This window comes from Leptodactylus fuscus, chromosome 6, assembly GCF_031893055.1.
Source record: "Leptodactylus fuscus isolate aLepFus1 chromosome 6, aLepFus1.hap2, whole genome shotgun sequence".
NCBI classification, from domain to species: Eukaryota; Metazoa; Chordata; class Amphibia; order Anura; family Leptodactylidae; genus Leptodactylus; species Leptodactylus fuscus.
In genome coordinates, this window is record NC_134270.1 from 4,956,514 (window position 1) to 4,978,870 (window position 22,357).

Sequence of the window (22,357 nt, forward strand, 5' to 3'; positions counted from 1 at the left end):
ATTATGAGACAATACAGTCTGCTCCTCCTGTGTTATAATTATGAGACACTACAGTCTGCTCCTCCTGTGTTATAATTATGAGACACTACAGTCTGCTCTAGCTGTGTTATAATTATGAGACACTACAGTCTGCTTCTCCTGTGTTATAATTATGAGACACTACAGTCTGCTCTACTTGTGTTATAATTATGAGACACTACAGTCTGCTCCTCCTGTGTAAAAATTATGAGACACTACAGTCTGCTCCTCCTGCATTATAATTATGAGACACTACAGTCTTCTCCTCCTGTGTTCTTCTTATAAGACACTACAGTCTGCTCTACCTGTGTTATAATTATAAGACACTACAGTCTGCTCCGCCTGTGTTATAATTATGAGACACTACAGTCTGCTCCAACTGTGTTATAATTATGAGACACTACAGTCTGCTCTATCTGTGTTATAATTATGAGACACTACAGTGTGCTCCACCTTTGTTATAATTATGAGACACTACAGTCTGCTCCTCCTGTGCTATATTTATGAGACACTACAGTCTGCTCCTCCTGTGTTATAATTATGAGACACCACAGTCTACTCCTCCAGTTGTATAAATATGAGACACTACACTCTTCTCCTCCTGTGTTATAATTATGAGACACTACAGTCTTCTCTACCTCCGGTATAATTATGAGACACTACATTCTGCTCCTCCTGTTTAATAATTATGAGACACTACAGTCTGCTCCTCCAGTGTTATAATAATGAGGCACTACAGTCTGCTCCTCCTGTGTCATAATTATGAAACAGTACAGTCTGCTCCTCCTGTGCTATAATTATGAGACACTACAGTCTGCTCCTCCTGCATTATAATCATGAGACACTATAGTCTACTCTTCCTGTGTTATAATTATGAGACACTACAGTCTGCTCCTCCTGCATTGTAATTATGAGACACTACAGTCTGCTCCTCCTGTGCTATAATTATGAGACACTACAGTCTGCTCCTCCTGCATTATAATTATGAGACACTATAGTCTACTCTTCCTGTGTTATAATTATGAGACACTACAGTCTGCTCCTCCTGCATTGTAATTATGAGACACTACAGTCTGCTCCTCCTGTATTATAATTATGAGACAATACAGTCTGCTCCTCCTATGTAAAAATTATGAGAAACTACAGTCTGCTCCTTCTGTGTAATAATTATGAGACATTACAGTCAACTCCTCCAGTGTTATAATTATGAGACACTACAGTCTGCTCCTCCAGTGTTATAATTATGAGACACTACAGTTTGCTCCTCCTGTGTTATAATTATGAGACATTACAGTCTGCTCCTCCTGTGTTATAATTATGAGACACTACAGTCTGCTCCTTCTGTGTTATAATTATGAGACACTACAGTCTGCTCCTCCTGCATTATAATCATGAGACACTATAGTCTACTCTTCCTGTGTTATAATTATGAGACACTACAGTCTGCTCCTCCTGCATTGTAATTATGAGACACTACAGTCTGCTCCTCCTGTGCTATAATTATGAGACACTACAGTCTGCTCCTCCTGCATTATAATTATGAGACACTATAGTCTACTCTTCCTGTGTTATAATTATGAGACACTACAGTCTGCTCCTCCTGCATTGTAATTATGAGACACTACAGTCTGCTCCTCCTGTATTATAATTATGAGACAATACAGTCTGCTCCTCCTATGTAAAAATTATGAGAAACTACAGTCTGCTCCTTCTGTGTAATAATTATGAGACATTACAGTCAACTCCTCCAGTGTTATAATTATGAGACACTACAGTCTGCTCCTCCAGTGTTATAATTATGAGACACTACAGTCTGCTCCTCCAGTGTTATAATTATGAAACACTACAGTCTGCTCCTCCTGTGTTATAATTATGAGACAATACAGTCTGCTCCTCCAGAGTTATAATTATGAGACACTACAGTCTGCTCCACCTGTGTTATAATTATGAGACACTACAGCCTGCTCCTCCTGTACTATAATTATGACACACTATAGTCTGCTCCTCCTGTGTTATTATTATGAGACATTACAGTCTGCTCCTCCTGTGTTATAATTGTGAGACACTACAGTCTGCTCCTCCTGTGTTATAATTATGAGACACTACAGTTTGCTCCTCCTCTGTTATAATTATGAGACACTACAGTATGCTCCTCCTGTGTTATAATTATGAGACCCTACAGTCTGCTCCTCCTGTGTTATAATTATGAGACACTACAGTCTGCTCCTCCTGTGTTATAATTATGAGATACTACAGTCTGCTCCTCCTGCATTATAATTATGAGACACTACAGTCTGTTCCTCCTGTTGAATAATTTTGAGACACTACAGTCTGCTCCTACTGTTTTATAATTATGAGACACTACAGTCTGCTCTTCCTGTGTTATAATTATGAGACACTACAGTCTGCTCCTCCTGTGTTATAATTATGAGATGCTACAGTCTGCTCCTCCTGTGTTATTATTATAAGACACTACAATCTGCTCTACCTGTGTTATAATTATGAGACACTACAGTCTGGTCCACCTGTGTTATAATTATGAAACACTACAGTCTGCTCCTCTTGTTGTATAATTATGAAACATTACAGTCTGCTCCTCCTGTTGTATAATTATGAGACACTACAGTCTGCTCCTCCTGTTGTATAATTATGAGACACTAAAGTCTGCTCCACCTGTGTTATAATTATGAAACACTACTGTCTGATCCTCATGTTGTATAATTATGAGACACTACAGTCTGCTCCTCCTGTTGTATAATTGTGAGACACTACAGTCTGCTCCTCCTGTTGTATAATTATGAGACACTACAGTCTATTCCTCCTGCATTATAATTATGAGACACTACAGTCTGCTCCTCCTCTGTTATAATTATGAGACATTACATTCTGCTCCTCCTGTGTTATAATTGTGAGACACTACAGTCTGCTCCTCCTGTGTTATAATTATGAGACACTACAGTTTGCTCCTCCTGTGTTATAATTGTGAGACACTACAGTCTGCTCCTCCTGTGTTATAATTATGAGACACTACAGTTTGCTCCTCCTTTGTTATAATAATGAGACACTACAGTCTTCTCCTCCTGTGTTGTTATTATTATAAGACACTACAATCTGCTCTACCTGTGTTATAATTATGAAACACTTAAGTCTGCTCCACCTGTGTTATAAATATGAGACACTACAGTCTGCTCTACCTGTGTTATAATTATGAGACACTACAGTCTGCTCCTCCTGCATTATAATTATGAGACACTACAGTCTTCTCCTCCTGTGTTCTTATTATAAGACACTACAGTCTGCTCTACCCGTGTTATAATTATGAGACACTACAGTCTTCTCCTCCTGTGTAAAAATTACGAGACACTACAGTCTTCTCCTCCTGTGTAAAAATTATGAGACACTACAGTCTGCTCCTCCTGTGTTATAATTATGAGACACTACAGTCTGCTCCTCCAGTGTTATAATTATGAGACACTACAGTCTGCTCCTCCTGTTTTATAATTATGAGACACTACAGTCTGCTACTCCTGTGTTGTAAGTATGAGACACTACAGTCTGCTCCTCCAGTGTTATAATTATGAGACACTACTGTCTGCTTCTCCTGCATTATAATTATGAGACAATACAGTCTGCTCCTCCTGTGTTATAATTATGAGACACTACAGTCTGCTCCTCCTGTGTTATAATTATGAGACACTACAGTCTGCTCTAGCTGTGTTATAATTATGAGACACTACAGTCTGCTTCTCCTGTGTTATAATTATGAGACACTACAGTCTGCTCTACTTGTGTTATAATTATGAGACACTACAGCCTGCTCCTCCTGTGTAAAAATTATGAGACACTACAGTCTGCTCCTCCTGCATTATAATTATGAGACACTACAGTCTTCTCCTCCTGTGTTCTTATTATAAGACACTACAGTCTGCTCTACCTGTGTTATAATTATAAGACACTACAGTCTGCTCCGCCTGTGTTATAATTATGAGACACTACAGTCTGCTCCAACTGTGTTATAATTATGAGACACTACAGTCTGCTCTATCTGTGTTATAATTATGAGACACTACAGTGTGCTCCACCTTTGTTATAATTATGAGACACTACAGTCTGCTCCTCCTGTGCTATATTTATGAGACACTACAGTCTGCTCCTCCTGTGTTATAATTATGAGACACCACAGTCTACTCCTCCAGTTGTATAAATATGAGACACTACACTCTTCTCCTCCTGTGTTATAATTATGAGACACTACAGTCTTCTCTACCTCCGGTATAATTATGAGACACTACATTCTGCTCCTCCTGTTTAATAATTATGAGACACTACAGTCTGCTCCTCCAGTGTTATAATAATGAGGCACTACAGTCTGCTCCTCCTGTGTCATAATTATGAAACAGTACAGTCTGCTCCTCCTGTGCTATAATTATGAGACACTACAGTCTGCTCCTCCTGCATTATAATCATGAGACACTATAGTCTACTCTTCCTGTGTTATAATTATGAGACACTACAGTCTGCTCCTCCTGCATTGTAATTATGAGACACTACAGTCTGCTCCTCCTGTGCTATAATTATGAGACACTACAGTCTGCTCCTCCTGCATTATAATTATGAGACACTATAGTCTACTCTTCCTGTGTTATAATTATGAGACACTACAGTCTGCTCCTCCTGCATTGTAATTATGAGACACTACAGTCTGCTCCTCCTGTATTATAATTATGAGACAATACAGTCTGCTCCTCCTATGTAAAAATTATGAGAAACTACAGTCTGCTCCTTCTGTGTAATAATTATGAGACATTACAGTCAACTCCTCCAGTGTTATAATTATGAGACACTACAGTCTGCTCCTCCAGTGTTATAATTATGAGACACTACAGTTTGCTCCTCCTGTGTTATAATTATGAGACATTACAGTCTGCTCCTCCTGTGTTATAATTATGAGACACTACAGTCTGCTCCTTCTGTGTTATAATTATGAGACACTACAGTCTGCTCCTCCTGCATTATAATCATGAGACACTATAGTCTACTCTTCCTGTGTTATAATTATGAGACACTACAGTCTGCTCCTCCTGCATTGTAATTATGAGACACTACAGTCTGCTCCTCCTGTGCTATAATTATGAGACACTACAGTGTGCTCCTCCTGCATTATAATTATGAGACACTATAGTCTACTCTTCCTGTGTTATAATTATGAGACACTACAGTCTGCTCCTCCTGCATTGTAATTATGAGACACTACAGTCTGCTCCTCCTGTATTATAATTATGAGACAATACAGTCTGCTCCTCCTATGTAAAAATTATGAGAAACTACAGTCTGCTCCTTCTGTGTAATAATTATGAGACATTACAGTCAACTCCTCCAGTGTTATAATTATGAGACACTACAGTCTGCTCCTCCAGTGTTATAATTATGAGACACTACAGTCTGCTCCTCCAGTGTTATAATTATGAAACACTACAGTCTGCTCCTCCTGTGTTATAATTATGAGACAATACAGTCTGCTCCTCCAGAGTTATAATTATGAGACACTACAGTCTGCTCCACCTGTGTTATAATTATGAGACACTACAGCCTGCTCCTCCTGTACTATAATTATGACACACTATAGTCTGCTCCTCCTGTGCTATAATTATGAGACATTACAGTCTGCTCCTCCTGTGTTATAATTGTGAGACACTACAGTTTGCTCCTCCTGTGTTATAATTATGAGACATTACAGTCTGCTCCTCCTGTGTTATAATTATGAGACACTACAGTCTGCTCCTTCTGTGTTATAACTATGAGACACTACAGTCTGTTCCACCTGTGAAATAATTATGAGACACTACAGTCTGCTCCTCCTGTATTATAATTATGAGACGCTACAGTCTTCTCCTCCTGTGTTATAATTATGAGACTCTACAGTCTGCTCCTCCAGAGTTATAATTATGAGACACTACAGTCAGTTCCTCCTGCGTTATAATTTTGAGACACTACAGTCTGCTCCTCCTGTACTATAATTATGACACACTATAGTCTGCTCCTCCTGTGCTATAATTATGAGACATTACAGTCTGCTCCTCCTGTGTTATAATTGTGAGACACTACAGTCTGCTCCTCCTGTGTTATAATTATGAGACACTACAGTTTGCTCCTCCTGTGTTATAATTATGAGACACTACAGTCTGCTCCTCCTGTGTTATAATTATGAGACACTACAGTCTGCTCCTTCTGTGTTATAACTATGAGACACTACAGTCTGTTCCACCTGTGAAATAATTATGAGACACTACAGTCTGCTCCTCCTGTATTATAATTATGAGACGCTACAGTCTTCTCCTCCTGTGTTATAATTATGAGACTCTACAGTCTGCTCCTCCAGAGTTATAATTATGAGACACTACAGTCTGCTCCACCTGTGTTATAATTATGAGACACTACAGCCTGCTCCTCCTGTACTATAATTATGACACACTATAGTCTGCTCCTCCTGTGCTATAATTATGAGACATTACAGTCTGCTCCTCCTGTGTTATAATTATGAGACACTACAGTTTGCTCCTCCTGTGTTATAATTATGAGACATTACAGTCTGCTCCTCCTGTGTTATAATTATGAGACACTACAGTCTGCTCCTTCTGTGTTATAACTATGAGACACTACAGTCTGTTCCACCTGTGAAATAATTATGAGACACTACAGTCTGCTCCTCCTGTATTATAATTATGAGACGCTACAGTCTTCTCCTCCTGTGTTATAATTATGAGACTCTACAGTCTGCTCCTCCAGAGTTATAATTGAGACACTACAGTCAGTTCCTCCTGCGTTATAATTTTGAGACACTACAGTCTGCTCCTCCTGTACTATAATTATGACACACTATAGTCTGCTCCTCCTGTGCTATAATTATGAGACATTACAGTCTGCTCCTCCTGTGTTATAATTGTGAGACACTACAGTCTGCTCCTCCTGTGTTATAATTATGAGACACTACAGTTTGCTCCTCCTGTGTTATAATTATGAGACACTACAGTCTGCTCCTCCTTTGTTATAACTATGAGACACTACAGTCTGTTCCACCTGTGAAATAATTATGAGACACTACAGTCTGCTCCTCCTGTGTTATAATTATGAGACCCTACAGTTTGCTCCTCCTGTGTTATAATTATGAGACACTACAGTCTGCTCCTCCTGTGTTATAATTATGAGACACTACAGTCTGCTCCTCCTGCATTATAATTATGAGACACTACAGTCTGCTCCTCCTGTTGAATAATTATGAGACACTACAGTCTGCTCCTACTGTTTTATAATTATGAGACACTACAGTCTGCTCTTCCTGTGTTATAATTATGAGACACTACAGTCTGCTCCTCCTGTGTTATAATTATGAGATGCTACAGTATGCTCCTCCTGTGTTAAAATTATGAGACACTACAGTCAACTCCTCCAGTATTATAATTATGAGACAATACAGTCTGCTCCTCCTATGTAAAAATTATGAGACACTACAGTCAACTCCTCCAGTGTTATAATTATGAGACACTACAGTCTGCTCCTCCAGTGTTATAATTATGAGACACTACAGTCTGCTCCTCCTGTGTTATAATTATGAGGCACTACAGTCTGCTCCTCCTGTGTTATAATTATGAGACACTAAAGTCTGCTCCTCCTGTGTTATAAATATGAGACACTGCAGTCTGCTCTACCTCTGTTATAATTATGAGACACTACATTCTGCTCCTCCTGTTTAATATTTATGAGACACTACAGTCTACTCCTCCAGTGTTATAATAATGAGGCACTACAGTCTTCTGCTCCTGTGTTATAATTTTGAGACAGTACAGTCTGCTCCTCCTGTGCTATAATTATGAGACACTACAGTCTGCTCCTCCTGCATTATAATTATGAGACACTATAGTCTACTCTTCCTTTGTTATAATTATGAGACACTACAGTCTGCTCCTCCTGTGTTATAATTATGAGACACTACAGTCTGCTCCTCCTGTATTGTAATTATGAGACACTACAGTCTGCTCCTCCTGTGTTATAATTATGAGACACTACAGTCTGCTCCTCCTGCATTATAATAATGAGACACTACAGTCTTCTCCTCCTGTGTTGTTATTATTATAAGACACTACAATCTGCTCTACCTTTGTTATAATTATGAGACACTACAGTCTGCTCCTCCTGTGTTATAATTATGAGACACTACAGTCTGCTCTACCCGTTTTATAATTTTGAGACACTACAGTCTTCTCCTCCTGTGTAAAAATTACGAGACACTACAGTCTGCTCCTCCTGTGTTATAGTTATGAGACACTACAGTCTGCTCCTACTGTGTAAAAATTATGAGACACTACAGTCTTCTCCTCCTGTGTAAAAATTATGAGACACTACAGTCTGCTCCTCCTGTGTTATAATTATGAGACACTACAGTCTGCTCCTCCTGTGTTATAATTATGAGACACTACAGTCTGCTACTCCTGTGTTGTAAGTATGAGACACTACAGTCTGCTCCTCCAGTGTTATAATTATGAGACACTACAGTCTGCTCCTCCAGTGTTATAATTATGAGACACTACAGTCTGCTCCTCCTGCATTATAATTATAAGACACTACAGTCTGCTCCTCCTGTGTTATAATTATGAGACACTACAGTCTGCTCCTCCTGTGTTATAATTATGAGACACTACAGTCTGCTCCTCCTGTGTTATAATTATGAGACACTACAGTCTGCTCCTCCTGTGTTATAATTATGAGACACTACAGTCTGCTCCTCCTGTGATATAATTATGAGACACTACACTCTGCTCCTCCTGCATTATAATTATAAGACACTACAGTCTGCTCCTCCTGCATTATAATTATGAGACACTACAGTCTGCTCCTCCTGTTGTATAATTTTGAGACACTAAAGTCTGCTCCTCCTGTTGTATAATTATGAGACACTACAGTCTGCTCCTCCTGATGTATAATTATGAGACACTACAGTCTGCTCCTCCTGTGTTATATTTATGAGACACTACAGTCTGCTCCTCCTGTGTTATAATTATGAGACACTACAGTCTGCTCTTCCTGTTGTATAATTATGAGACACTACAGTCTGCTCCTACTGCATTATAATTATGAGACACTACAGTCTGCTCCTCCTGTGTTATAATTATGAGACACTACAGTCTGCTCCTCCTGTGTTATAATTATGAGACACTACAGTCTGCTTCTCCTGTGTTATAATTATGAGACACTACAATCTGCTTCTACTGCGTTATAATTATGAGACACTACAGTCTGCTCCTCCTGTGTTATAATTATGAGACTCTACAGCCTGCTCCTCCTGTGATATATTTATGAGACACTACAGTCTACTCTTCCTGTTGTATAATTATGAGACTCTACAGCCTGCTCCCCCTGTGTTATAATTATGAGACACTACAGTCTGCTCCTCCTGTTGTATATTTATGAGACACTACAGTCTGCTCTTCCTGTGTTATAATTATGAGACACTACAGTCTGCTTCTCCTGTGTTATAATTATGAGACACTACAGTCTGCTCCACCTGTGTTATAATTATGAGACACTACAGTCTGCTCCTCCTGTTGTATATTTATGAGACACTACAGTCTGCTCCTCCTGTGCTATAATCATGAGACACTACAGTCTGCTCCTCCAGTGTTTTGATTGAGTCACTACAGTCTGCTCCTCCTGTTGTATAATTATGAGTCACTACAGTCTGCCCCTCCTGTGTTATAATTATGAGACACTACAGTCTGCTTCTCCTGTGTTATAATTATGAGACACTACAGTCTGCTCCTCCTGTGCTATAATCATGAGACACTACAGTCTGCTCCTCCAGTGTTTTGATTGAGTCACTACAGTCTGCTCCTCCTGTGTTATAATTATGAGACACTACAGTCTGCTCCTCCTGTTGTATAATTATTAGTCACTACAGTCTGCTCCTCCTGTGTTATAATTATGAGTCACTACAGTCTGCTCCTTGTGTACCATAATTATGAGACACTACAGTCTGCTCCTCCTGTTGTATAATTATGAGTCACTACAGTCTGCTCCTCCTGTGTTATAATTATGAGTCACTACAGTCTGCTCCTTGTGTACCATAATTATGAGACACTACAGTCTGCCCCTCCTGTGTTATAATTATGAGACACTACAGTCTGCCCCTCCTGTGTTATAATTATGAGACACTACAGTCTGCTCCTCCTGTGTTATAACTATGAAACACTACAGTCTGCTCCTCCTGTGCTATAATCATGAGACACTACAGTCTGCTCCTCCAGTCTTTTGATTGAGTCACTACAGTCTGCTCCTCCTGTGCTATAATCATGAGACACTACAGTCTGCTCCTCCTGTGTTACAAATTCCTTGGTATTGGTCAGTCAATGATTTCTTAAGTCTTGCTGGTCTCCTACTATAGAAATTACATAACCCAAGTACTGAACTTTTGTTTGATGAAATTCAGTTTTCTCCATTTTAATCTCGAGTTGATGAGTTTGTAGACGCTGTAGCACAGCTCTGACATGGTTTCTGTGTCCTCTTCAGAGTCGGAGCAGATTCCTATACCACCCAGATAGATGACTACAAACTGATGTAGCAGATCCATGAAAATGTTGCTAATGAATTACTGAAACGTTGCGGCTGCGTTACTCCATCCTAAAGACATGGCTAAGTACTTGAAGTATCCATACGCTGATCCTAATGCTGTTCTCCATTATCCACCAGGTCTTACACGCACCAAGTTATCGGCACTACACGGGACTAGTTTGGTGCAGATCTTTGCATAAGGGACTGTATCCAGCATCTCAGGTATAAGAGGCCGAGGGGACGATAGTTGTTATTTCTTTGAGTTTTCTCTATCCATCACAAGGCTGCCCCCGCTGGTGACGTAGGTGGGCAAATAAATCTTTTAGATGGATTTTCATCTATATATTCTTTAAGAGCTTTCAGTAAAGGGTCTGACAATGGTTATTTGCTTCCAAACGGTATCGGTGCCCCCGGCAAAAGCTCAACAAGACCGTCATATGGTCGGAGAGGAGACAACGAGTCAACATTCTTCTTATTACAAACACCAGCAAGTTCTTTATACATAGACGGCACTTTAAGGGGAGTTTCTAGGTCCTCGCTACTATATACATGAGGTTGATGAGATACCGTCTGTTCTGAGTGAACCTCTGGTAGGAAGGACACGACTTTGGTTTCCCAGTTGATCTCATGGTTCTGAGTTTGCAGCCATGGCAGCCCCAACATGATTGAGAAATGTGGCAATGAAATGAATAAGAAAGATAAAACCTCTCGGTGATTGGGCTCCATAATTATCTCCAGGGGTTCCGTCTCTTGCTTGAGATCAGTGAGGACCCATCAACTGTTTCCATCAGAATTGGTGAAAGTCTCCCCTGGATTTTCACTCCATGCTTGTTAATAAAAGCAATGTCCATAAAGTTTCCATTTGCTCCAGAGTCCACCATGGCAGAGGTAGAGATCTCCTGTGACTTGGTGTGGAACTTTATGTTAATGAAGCAATGAGAGTCTTTTCTTCCCCTTCTTAATGTTCGGTGCTATCGGAGAGATTAAGTGGTGACCCTGGTTCAGAAAGAACTGATTCATCCTGATAGGTCGGGATCCGCTATAACCGCCACTGACTTTTGTCGAGGACTTGGACAATTACTGAGAAAGTGATCGAGTTTGCTACAATAAAAGCATCGGTTTTCGTTTTCACGGACTTGGACAATTATGAGATACATTATAATTATAATGCAGGAGGAGCAAACTGTAGTGTCTCATAATTATACAACAGTGGCTTCTCCTCTATCTGTCTGGTGACTTCTCCTCTATCCGTCCGGTGACTTCTCCTCTATCTGTCTGGTGACTTCTCCTCTATCCGTCCGGTGACTTCTTCTCTATCCGCCCGGTGACTTCTTCTCTATCCGCCCGGTGACTTCTTCTCTATCCGCCCGGTGACTTCTTCTCTATCCGCCCGGTGACTTCCCCTCTATCCGTCCAGTGACTTCTATATCCGTCTGCTGACTTCTCTTCTATCCGCCCGGTGACTTCTCCTCTGTCCGTCCAGTGACTTCTCCTCTATCCGTCCTGTGACTTCTCCTCTATCCGTCCAGTGACTTCTATATCCGCCCGGTGACTTCTCTTCTATCCGTCCGGTGACTTCTCCTCTATCCTTCCGGTGACTTCTCCTCTATCCGTCCGGTGACTTCTCCTCTATCCGTCCGGTGACTTCTCCTCTATCCGTCCGGTGACTTCTCCTCTATCCGTCCGGTGACTTCTCCTCTATCCGTTCGGTGACTTCTCCTCTATCCGCCCAGTGACTTCTCCTCTGTCCGTCCAGTGACTTCTCCTCTATCCGTCCTGTGACTTCTCCTCTATCCGTCCAGTGACTTCTTCTCTATCTGTCTGGTGACTTCTCCTCTGTCCTTCCGGTGACTTCTCCTCTATCCTTCCGGTGACTTCTTCTCTATCCACCCGGTGACTTCTCCTCTATCCACCCGGTGACTTCTCCTCTATCCGTCTGGTGACTTCTCTATCTGTCTGGTGACTTCTCCTCTATCCGCCCGGTGACTTCTCCTCTATCCGTCCGGTGACTTCTCCTCTATCTGTCCGGTGACTTCTCCTCTATCCGTCCGGTGACTTCTCCTCTATCCGTCCGGTGACTTCTCCTCTATCCGCCCAGTGACTTCTCTTCTATCCGTCCGGTGACTTCTCCTCTATCCACCCGGTGACTTCTCCTCTATCCGCCCGGTGACTTCTTCTCTATCTGTCTGGTGACTTCTCTATCTGTCTGGTGACTTCTCCTCTATCCGCCCGGTGACTTCTTCTCTATCCGCCCGGTGACTTCTCTATCTGTCTGGTGACTTCTCGTCTATCCGTCTGGTGACTTCTCCTCTATCCGCCCGGTGACTTCTTCTCTATCTGTCTGGTGACTTCTCCTCTATCCGCCCGGTGACTTCTTCTCTATCCGCCTGGTGACTTCTCCTCTATCCGTCCGGTAACTTCTCCTCTATCCCCCCAGTGACTTCTCCTCTATCCATCCGGTGACTTCTCTATCTGTCCGGTGACTTCTCCTCTATCCGTCCGGTGACTTCTCCTCTATCCCCCCAGTGACTTCTCCTCTATCCGTCCGATGACTTCTCCTCTATCCGTCCGGTGACTTCTCCTCTATCCGTCTGCTGACTTCTCTTCTATCCATCCGGTGACTTCTCTTCTATCCGTCCGGTGACTTCTCCTCTATCCTTCCGGTGACTTCTCCTCTGTCCGTCCAGTGACTTCTCCTCTATCCGTCCGGTGACTTCTTCTCTATCCACCCGGTGACTTCTACTCTATCCGTCCGGTGACTTCTTCTCTATCTGTCTGGTGACTTCTCCTCTATCCTTCCGGTGACTTCTTCTCTATCCACCCGCTGACTTCTCCTCTATCCGCCCGGTGACTTCTTCTCTATCCACCCGGTGACTTCTCCTCTATCCACCCGGTGACTTCTCCTCTATCCGTCTGGTGACTTCTCTATCTGTCTGGTGACTTCTCCTCTATCCGCCCGGTGACTTCTTCTCTATCCGCCTGGTGACTTCTCCTCTATCCTTCCGGTGACTTCTTCTCTATCCACCCGGTGACTTCTCCTCTATCCACCCGGTAACTTCTCCTCTATCCGTCTGGTGACTTCTCTATCTGTCTGGTGACTTCTCCTCTATCCGCCCGGTGACTTCTTCTCTATCCGCCTGGTAACTTCTCCTCTATCCGTCCGGTGACTTCTCTATCCGCCCGGTGACTTCTCCTCTATCCGTCCGGTGACTTCTCCTCTATCCCCCCAGTGACTTCTCCTCTATCCGTCCGGTGACTTCTCTATCTGTCCGGTGACTTCTCCTCTATCCGTCTGGTGACTTCTCTATCCGTCCGGTGACTTCTCCTCTATCCGTCTGGTGACTTCTCTATCTGTCTGGTGACTTCTCCTCTATCCGCCCGGTGACTTCTTCTCTATCTGTCTGGTGACTTCTCCTCTATCCTCCCGGTGACTTCTTCTCTATCCGCCTGGTGACTTCTCCTCTATCCGTCCGGTGACTTCTCCTCTATGCGCCCGATGACTTCTCCTCTATCCTTCCGGTGACTTCTCCTCTATCCGTCCGGTGACTTCTCCTCTATCCCCCCAGTGACTTCTCCTCTATCCACCCGGTGACTTCTCCTCTATCCGTCTGGTGACTTCTCTATCTGTCTGGTGACTTCTCCTCTATCCGCCCGGTGACTTCTTCTCTATCTATCTGGTGACTTCTCCTCTATCCGCCCGGTGACTTCTTCTCTATCCGCCTGGTGACTTCTCCTCTATCCTTCCGGTGACTTCTTCTCTATCCACCCGGTGACTTCTCCTCTATCCACCCGGTAACTTCTCCTCTATCCGTCTGGTGACTTCTCTATCTGTCTGGTGACTTCTCCTCTATCCGCCCGGTGACTTCTTCTCTATCCGCCTGGTGACTTCTCCTCTATCCTTCCGGTGACTTCTCCTCTATCCTTCCGGTGACTTCTTCTCTATCCACCCGGTGACTTCTCCTCTATCCACCCGGTAACTTCTCCTCTATCCGTCTGGTGACTTCTCTATCTGTCTGGTGACTTCCCCTCTATCCGCCCGGTGACTTCTCCTCTATCCGTCCGGTGACTTCTCTATCCGCCCGGTGACTTCTCCTCTATCCGTCCGGTGACTTCTCCTCTATCCCCCCAGTGACTTCTCCTCTATCCGTCCGGTGACTTCTCTATCCGTCCGGTGACTTCTCCTCTATCCGTCTGGTGACTTCTCTATCCGTCCGGTGACTTCTCCTCTATCCGTCTGGTGACTTCTCTATCTGTCTGGTGACTTCTCCTCTATCCGTCTGGTGACTTCTCTATCTGTCTGGTGACTTCTCCTCTATCCGCCCGGTGACTTCTTCTCTATCTGTCTGGTGACTTCTCCTCTATCCTCCCGGTGACTTCTTCTCTATCCGCCTGGTGACTTCTCCTCTATCCGTCCGGTGACTTCTCCTCTATGCGCCCGATGACTTCTCCTCTATCCTTCCGGTGACTTCTCCTCTATCCGTCCGGTGACTTCTCCTCTATCCCCCCAGTGACTTCTCCTCTATCCATCCGGTGACTTCTCCTCTATCCCCCCAGTGACTTCTCCTCTATCCGTCTGGTGACTTCTCTATCCGTCTGGTGAGTTTTCTTCTATCCGTCCGGTGACTTCCCTATCCGTCCGGTGACTTCTCCTCTATCCGTCCGGTGACTTCTCCTCTATCCGTCCGGTGACTTCTCCTCTATCCGTCCGGTGACTTCCCCTCTATCCGTCCGGTGACTTCTCCTCTATCCGTCCGGTGACTTCCCCTCTATCCGTCCGGTGACTTCCCCTCTATCCGTCCGGTGACTTCTCCTCTATCCGTCCGGTGACTTCTCCTCTATCCGTCCGGTGACTTCTCCTCTATCTGCCTGGTGACTTTTCCTCTATCCGTCCGGTGACTTCTCCTCTATCCACCCGGTGACTTCTCCTCTATCTGCCTGGTGACTTTTCCTCTATCCATCCGGTCACTTTTCCTCTATCTGTCTGGTGACTTCTCCTCTATCCGTCCAGTGACTTCTTCTCTATCCATCCGGTGACTTCTCTATCTGTCCGGTGACTTCTCCTCTATTTGTTTCACAGCTTATGTATGTGGGTGAAGATGCGAAGAATATGAATGTGACCTGTGATTGGTGTTGAGGAGTGTAAGGAGGACATTCCCACCGGTCACCGCCCAGGTCAGTAGTAACCACTAAAGATGAGCGAACAGTAAAATGTTCGATATTCGTTTGGAGTAGCCCCGCAATATTCTACTACTCGAATCGAATATCGAACCTTATTATACTCTATGGGGGAAAAATGCTCATTTCAGGGGTAGGCAACATTCGATCAAATAGAACTTACCAAGTCCACGAGTGAGGATCGGGCTGGATTCTCCGAGAAGTCTTCTCCACTCAGCGTCCCCTTCCGGCTCTGAATTCACTCTGCAAGGCATCGGGACTGAGTAGAGCCGACTGCGCATGTCCGCACTACAATAAAATGGCCGCATACAGTCAAAGCGGCCATTTTCTTGTAGCGCGGGCATGCACAGTCAGCTCTGCCCAGGCCCGATGCCTAGCAGAGTGAATTCAGAGCCGGAAGATGCTGCGAGGACGCTGCGCGGAGAAGACTTCTAAAGGTATGAGAAGAACCAGCGTTGATTGGCCGACTGTATAGCATTCGGCCAATCAACGCTGGGTCTCCATGGAATTTTTCCATTCGAATAGCGAGTAGTATTTGATCGAGTACGAATATTTTGAATACCGTAGTATTCGATTGAATACCTACTCAATCAAGTACTACTCGCTCATCTCTAGTAACCACCAGATAAAGACTCATTCACCAGACACCACAATTCTGCCTCCTGTCAGGTCTTTCATCTGTATCATCAGCCACATACACATGTATATAGATGGAAATGTGATCCAGGAGCTTAGAAGGACATCTCATATCTTCAGTTTATAAAGCAGATGATGGTGGTATCAGACATGACACATATGGAGAACTTGGCATTATCCCAGATATACCCTCAGCCCTTCACAGCAAAGCTCAGCTGATCCTTCTACACAGTTCCTATCAGCTGATCCTTCTACACAGTTCCTACCTTCTGTTCCTTCTACACTGTTCCTATCTTCTGCTCCTTCTACACTGTTCCTATCTTCTGCTCCTTCTACACAGTTCCTACCTTCTGTTCCTTCTACACTGTTCCTATCTTCTGTTCCTTCTACACTGTTCCTATCTTCTGCTCCTTCTACACAGTTCCTATCTTCTGATCCATCACAGACTGTGAAACAAAATAAAAGCCACAGTTGCAGTATTCTATATTAGAGAATTCACAAAGAGGAGAAGCCATATTCATGTTCTGAATGTGGGAAATGTTTCAAAGCTCCATCAAATCTTGCTATACATCAGAGATGTCACACAGGAGAGAAGCCATATTCACGTGCAGAATGTGGAAAGTATTTTAACCAGAAGTCAGATTTTGTTATACATCAGAGACGCCACACAGGAGAGAAGCCATATTCGTGTACAGAATGTGGAAAATGTTTTACACGCAAATCAAATCTTGTTACACATAAGAGAACTCACACTGGAGAGAAGCCATTTTTATGTTCAGAATGTGGGAAATGTTTTAACCAGAAGTCAGAACTTATAATACACAAGAGAATGCACACAGGGGAGAAGCCATATTCATGGCTAGAATGTGGGAAATGTTTTATCGACAAATCAAATCTTTTTAGACATGAGAAACCTCACACAGGAGAGAAGTCATATTCATGTTCAAATTGTGGGAGACGTTTTAACCAGAAATCAGATCTTGTCATACATGAGAGAATGTGGACGATGTTTTAGAGACAAATCCAATCTTATTAGACATGAGAGACATCACATGGGGGAGAAGCCATTTTCGTGCTCAGAATGTTGGAAATGTTTCAAACAGAGATCAGATTTTGTGATACATCAGAGAACTCACACAGGAGAGAAGCCATATTCATGCTCAGAGTGTGGGAAATGTTTAAGCCAAAAATCTGGGTTACTTAAACATGAGAAAAGTCACATTGGGGAGAAAACATTTTTATGTTCGGAAATTAGAGTTTGGGAAACCTTTTGAAAGGAAATCAGATCTTGTTCTTCATCAGTTTTCCATTAAACTTTTCCGTCCCCGGGGTTATTCTTTAAGCAGTGACTTGCATTTTGAATTGGCCCCATCTTATCTGTGGATTAGCCGTTATTAACTTTTTCGGTTGGCCCGTGTGAAATTTTTATAATGGGGGTCGGCATGTCCTGAATCCATAACTCGTGTTGTTGTTGCAGGTTATGTGAAGGTTCTTCTTTTGTGGAACAAGTTGTATTTTGATTGTTACTATTTTCTCTAGGTACAGCTTTTTGATAATTCCCATGTGACTGCTGTGGCCCAATCACAGGCCTCAGCAATCCCTGACATCAACTCTGGATGCTGGAAGAGCACGAGGAGCAGCGCCAGAGCCCAAGGGAGGCGAGGGCGAGCAACAATTCCTGGGCGGCCGCTCTCAATGGAGCGGACCTGCACATGCCCGAGAATTCAAATGCAGCAGTGCGATCTGGACGAAAGAACATCCAAGGAAGAGGAGGGCAGACGGGGGTGTGAATAAAGGTATGGCGTGAAGGGGTGCTCGGAGGCCCTATAGAACGCCCAGGGTGCTCGGTGGGCTCATTTGCATAAAGTAATTAACCAGGATTACAACGGAACAGCGGGGAGAATCAAATATAAGAAGGTAAGTAGTGGAATAGTCTATCTAGGAATGTCATTATCTCAAAACCACTGACACCCATGATAGAATCCCTGTAATATATACAGACTGTAGGATTGTGTGCTGGTACAGAAAATATAGAAATCTATACTGTAGAAGTATATAAAGGTGGTGTACATATACACACGTGGACAAAATAGTCGTTCCCCTCGTTTAATGAAAGGAAACCCCACAATGGTCCCAAAAATAACTGGAATCTGACACAAGTAATAATAACCAAACTCCCTGCTGACAAGCCACAAAGCTTCTGGGGAATGTCCTATGGACAGAGGAGTTTTCAATGAAATGGAAAGACGGCGCTCTCAGGTCACAACAGGATTTTATTCAAAAAGACAATGATGCACAACGCTAAAAAATCGCCGCGTTTCGGGCACACCTGCCCTTTCTCAAGTGCGTAACTAATTAGAAAATAGATAAAACAAGTATTCACTTCAACGTTTTTTTGGCCAGAGAAGCACTTAGGCCTAAGTTAAAATATACAATGAATTCAAAAAATAATAATACATGATTTATAAAACAATAGTAAAACAAATCTCATATACCAACCTTATCATTTAAAATATAAAAAAATCTATATATACATAATAACAAGTAAATGTGCCAAATCATCTCAATCTCATGATAGAAAGCCATTGCATATCAAACACTGATCGTTAGCATGCATCATTGTGTTGTTATTTATATCAATGTGGCTACCAATAATCCCTAGTTTACAACTACAGCAAAAAAAGGGGGAGCATAGAGAGTCTTACCTTCACACAAAGCTCGGTCAGTCTGGAAGATGTATACAAATTGTATGCCGTGTGCTCCTAGGTTTAAATATAGTGGAGCTCGTTTGGCTCCCTACATTCCTTGGAGTGTTGCCAGATGGTGCGATTCAGGTTGGAGAACATATATGTCCGCGCAAAATATTAAAGCTACACAACAATGTGCTCTAAGTTGTAGCGCATATGTGACTCACGCGTGCGTGGTATATTTAGCATTACTAAGCGCATAGCTAAGTGCTCATACGTGATATGCATATTCGTGGTATGATTACCATTACGGAGCACGTGACTGAGTGCTCATACATAATTTGCGCATGCGTGGTGTATTTAACATCGCGGGACACATGACTAAGCGCTCATATGGTAAATAAGCGCTCCCGCGATGTTAAATACACCACGCATGCGCAAATTATGTATGAGCACTCAGTCACGTGCTCCGTAATGGTAATCATACCACGAATATGCATATCACGTATGAGCACTTAGCTATGCGCTTAGTAATGCTAAATATACCACGCACGCGTGAGTCACATATGCACTACAACTTAGAGCACATTGTTGTGTAGCTTTAATATTTTGCGCGGACATATATGTTCTCCAACCTGAATCGCACCATCTGGCAACACTCCAAGGAATGTAGGGAGCCAAACGAGCTCCACTATATTTAAACCTAGGAGCACACGGCATACAATTTGTATACATCTTCCAGACTGACCGAGCTTTGTGTGAAGGTAAGACTCTCTATGCTCCCCCTTTTTTTGCTGTAGTTGTAAACTAGGGATTATTGGTAGCCACATTGATATAAATAACAACACAATGATGCATGCTAACGATCAGTGTTTGATATGCAATGGCTTTCTATCATGAGATTGAGATGATTTGGCACATTTACTTGTTATTATGTATATATAGATTTTTTTATATTTTAAATGATAAGGTTGGTATATGAGATTTGTTTTACTATTGTTTTATAAATCATGTATTATTATTTTTTGAATTCATTGTATATTTTAACTTAGGCCTAAGTGCTTCTCTGGCCAAAAAAACGTTGAAGTGAATACTTGTTTTATCTATTTTCTAATTAGTTACGCACTTGAGAAAGGGCAGGTGTGCCCGAAACGCGGCGATTTTTTAGCGTTGTGCATTATTGTCTTTTTGAATAAAATCCTGTTGTGACCTGAGAGCGCCGTCTTTCCATTTCATTGAAAACTCTATCTTCCCTGGCCTTGGCCGGTGTCCATCAGACGTGCTGCCTCCTCCACCTGACGGTAAACCCCAAACGTAGTTGTGAGCGATTGTCACAACCTCATCAGGTGAGAGGCCATTTGGTCCTTTTAAATCTTCTGGTTATTTCCACCAAAATTTATCAGACATTCTACACTATATAGTGTGCTCGGTGTCTCTTTTGTTTTTTATTCTATGGACAGAGGAGACTTTTTGGACGGGCACATCAGCTCTATGGTCACAGACAGATAAATGAAGCCTGTCCTAAAAAGATCACTGTCCCTACTGTGACACATGGAGGAGCTCTGTTATGTCCCTACTGTGACACATGGAGGAGCTCTGTTATGTCCCTACTGTGACACATGGAGGAGCTCTGTTATGTCCCTACTGTGACACATGGAGGAGCTCTGTTATGTCCCTACTGTGACACATGGAGGAGCTCTGTTATGTCCCTACTGTGACACATGGAGGAGCTCTGTTATGTCCCTACTGTGACACATGGAGGGGGCTCTGTTATGTCCCTACTGTGACACATGGAGGAGCTCTGTTATGTCCCTACTGTGTCACATGGAGGAGCTCTGTTATGTCCCTACTGTGACACATGGAGGAGCTCTGTTATGTCCCTACTGTGACACATGGAGGAGCTCTGTTATGTCCCTACTGTGACACATGGAGGAGCTCTGTTATGTCCCTACTGTGACACATGGAGGAGCTCTGTAATGTCCCTACTGTGGCACATGGAGGAGACTCTGTTATGTCCTTACTGTGACACATGGAGGAGCTCTGTTATGTCCCTACTGTGGCACATGGAGGAGCTCTGTTATGTCCCTACTGTGGCACATGGAGGAGACTCTGTTATGTCCTTACTGTGACACATGGAGGAGCTCTGTTATGTCCCTACTGTGACACATGGAGGAGGCTCTGTTATGTCCCTACTGTGACACATGGAGGAGGCTCTGTTATGTCCCTACTGTGACACATGGAGGAGCTCTGTTATGTCCCTACTGTGACACATGGAGGAGCTCTGTTATGTCCCTACTGTGACACATAGAGGAGCTCTGTTATGTCCCTACTGTGACACATGGAGGAGGCTCTGTTATGTCCCTACTGTGACACATGGAGGAGCTCTGTTATGTTCTGGGGCTGCTTTGCTCCATCTGGCACAGGGTGTCTTGAATCTGTACAGGGTACAATGAAATCTCAAGACTATCAAGGGATTCTAGAGCAATACGAGGATATTGGATATACCAATAATAAAACACGCTCACTTGGGATAACAATAGAAAAGGTGAGTATTTATTTTGAACAGATGACGCGTTTCGGGGTTTTAGGAGTCACACAACATGCTCCACCCCTTCTTCAGATCCAACTAGTGTAGTGAAGGCAGAGAGCGACGAGAATTTGCACTTGAACCATCACCTGGCGCTGTCGCAGAAGCCGGACAGTGAAGGCATCCCGCTGCACTCCCCGTGGCCCTTCTGGCTGGACAAACCTTCTCTCCCTGGAACAACTGCAGCAGAAAGTGAGTACAACCTACACCGTGCAAACAACACAGTGTCTGGAGTGTAGATAACAATATCCCCTTCCTTTATCCTATAGGGGATAAATACAAGATTGATGTTGATGGAGGGTCGGGGTTTGGGGTGCAGCATGTGCTGGGGAAGGGGGGTGTTTTGGTTGTCTGTCTGCCCCATCCCTGAGCTTAAAGGGGCAGATTCCCCCCCCCCCCCCTTATACTCGAGTCAATAAGTCTTCCCAGTTTTTTATGGTAAAATTAGGGGCCTCGGCTTATACTCGAGTATATACGGTAATCCCATGGTGCTCTGTACATTATTATATTAATCCTATGGTGCTATACATTATTATATTACATACACATCACACACAGCTCTGCTCCATGCACATCACACACGCAGCTCTGCTCCATACACATCACACATGCAGCTCCGCTCCATACACATCACACACGCAGCTCTGCTCCA

General features: G+C 43.2%; 1 pseudogene; it reads left to right on the forward strand.

Annotated features, from left to right (window-relative positions):
- Window positions 1–11,281: 11,281 nt before the first annotated feature.
- On the forward strand, window positions 11,282–17,446 carry LOC142209922 (uncharacterized; annotated as a pseudogene).
- Window positions 17,447–22,357: the final 4,911 nt, after the last annotated feature.